Below are 2,803 nucleotides of genomic sequence, written 5' to 3'. Positions count from 1 at the left end.
CAAACAAAGTTTGCAAAGCAATAACATTCTTAACACTCAGTTTTGAAGAGGGAAAACCATGACTAATTCTGTAATCAAGTGAAAAATAGCTGAATTTCTCTCTCTCTCTCAAGGGAATGTTTTATTACACTCTGTACTCTTTCTAACTTAGCAGCTTTACCTCCACTGCTAAACTTGTAGATCCATTGCACTAAATAGTTTTGGAATACTGAAACAAAAATCTTTTCACAGGTTGTATATATTCTACCTAAGTGTATGCACCCTGCCACTCCTCCTCCAAATTTTTCTTATCCTGTAGTTGATGACCAGTTACTCTCCAAGTCAATGTTCAAATGTAATTCTCTACTGTGAAGTCTTTCACAGTTAATGTTTCTCCAGTTTGTATTTCCACAGGTTGCAGTACTTACCCTTATCTCACTTCATACTATTAGTTAATATATTAATTTCCTGTATTCCTCAAGAGTGTAAAACATATCCTATTCATTTTCATGGCATGTAGTCCAGTGCTGCTCTGTACATAACAGTGATCAACAAATAGGTACTGAGTTCATTTTAAACTATCCCATTTCTGCATTTAATTACCAGCATAGCAGTTTAGAGAAGCAGCTTGGAGATAGACTGTCCTAGATTCAAGTACTACCCTTTCAACATATCAAGCTTGTAGGACCTTGGGCAAGTTACTTATCATTTGTTTACTTAGTGTAAACAGGGATGCCAATAGTAACTGCCTGATGGAATTGTTGAAAGGATGCAATTAAAATGGAAGTAAGGTGCAGCATGAAGTGCCTGAAACACTAAATGTTCAACAAATGGCTCTTTCCTTCATACCTGCCTCTCCATCTCTCTTAACAAACCATTACTGCTAGGTAATGGCATTCATAGAGAGCGACTAGGGACGGATTTCCTTTCCTGCCCAGGCCTAAGTCCCAATCTAAATAGGAGACTATAATGATTGAATATTCACAAATATATGTCTTTCTTGAGAGATGAAAGTATGTTGTATTCCTTTTATGTTTGAGTACAAGTAAAAGTATAGATCATCAAAATTGGTCTTTCTCTGTAATTACAAAGGAAAGAGAGGTGTGTGTTATATTTAAAGATCCCACACAAAACTTTTAACCCCATTTCTTGGTCAATTTCCATATAAATTGCTACATATTTCATTTTAGGATATCAATTCGTAGTATTTTTTCTTTAGATATGCATATACCCATAGACAATTACAGATTAATGGCTTGCATTGGAGGACGTTATGAATCAAAAAGGCAAGTGGAATCCTGTTGTTACTTTCAAAAATTATTTGAAGAATATAGGTCTTGCTGATAAAACTGTAAATACACTCCATATTCTTCATAATATTACTCAGCAAATGTATGTTTTTGTACAAACTCTTTGTCCTTGAAAGTGGGTTATGTCGTCGTCGTCGGCAGCCGTCCGTCTCGAGAGACGATGGTGTAGCTTCTCAAGCGTCCATCTGCACCACCGAGAATGGCTGTGCAGTCCAACTCGGGAGTGACATGGTAGTATCTGTCTCCTCCCGTGTTGAATCGACATCTTGCGATGACGCTGGAGTGTCCTCTCCAGTGGAGCTGAAGCTACAGAGCCTGGGCAGGGTAACATGGAGGGCCTGCTGTTGCCCATGCAGCAGACCCCCCCTCTCTTCGCAGCTGAAGTGTCCAAGGGAAAGACGGAGTCAATACAGCTTGGCTTCAGGTGCGCCGCAGGAGTTGCCGGTGTTGACTACAACGTCAAACCGCCTTAGGGACTCCGGCTCCGGATTTTCTGTCGGGGTTTACTCCCTTAGCCTTTCCCCTGAAGAGGTATGCCGCAAGGCAGCGGAGGTTTTTTGGAGTCAGAGTTTTCCTTCTCTGATGTACCCTGACTGGAAGATCGAACCAGCGACACTTAGCTCGCAGGCCGACGCTCAATGCACTGAGCTAAACCAGCCAGGGCTGAAAGTGGGTTATGACACCAAAGCAAACTCCTACTTTCCAAGGAAGATAATTTTTCTGAGATATATTTTTATTTTTTTAATATGCTTTATTGATTATGCTGTTACAGTTGTCCCAATTTCTTTTCCCTCTGCTCTCCTCCACCCAGTGACCCCCCACCCCCAATTGTCCCCCACCCCTTTTAGTCCATGTCCATTGGTTATGCATATAGTTCTTCTTAACCTCTTCCTGTCTACTACATTTCCTCCTACTATGCTTCTAAATTCCTGCATCATCTCCCTCCCTTTTCCCCCTTTCCCCTCCCTGCTGACCTCCCCTCATATGTTTCCCATACCTATAATTCTTTTTCCAATCTCGTTGCCTACTTAATTTGCCTTTGTTTCAATTCCCTAGATTCTGTTTTTGTTGTGATACAGTTTTCATTTTAATGTTCATAGTTTTGATCCTCCTTCTACTAAACAAGTCCCTTTAACATATCATATAACAGTGGTTTGGATCTAATGAACTCCTTCAGTTTTACTTTGTCCTGTGAGCACTTTCTCTACCCTTCTATTCTGAATGACAGCTTCACTGGATAGATTTATTTGTAGCCATAGGTGTTTGATTTTCATTACTTTGAATATTTCTTGCCAGTCCCTTCTTGCCTGTAGAATCTCTTTTGAGAAATCAGCTGATAGTCTTATTGGGACCGCTTTGTACGTGATTATTTTCTTTTCTCTTGCCGCTTTTAAGATTCTCTCTTTTTCTTTAATTTTTGACATTTAGATTTAATGTGTCTTGGAGTGGTTCTCCTTGGGTCCAGTTTTTCTGGAACTCTCTGTGCTTCCTGGACCTGTAAGTCTCTTTCTTTC

Source organism: Furipterus horrens, unplaced genomic scaffold (assembly GCF_987537825.1).
Source record: "Furipterus horrens unplaced genomic scaffold, mFurHor1.1.pri manual_scaffold_17, whole genome shotgun sequence".
Lineage (NCBI taxonomy): Eukaryota > Metazoa > Chordata > Mammalia > Chiroptera > Furipteridae > Furipterus > Furipterus horrens.
Note: the sequence above shows the minus strand (reverse complement) of the source record.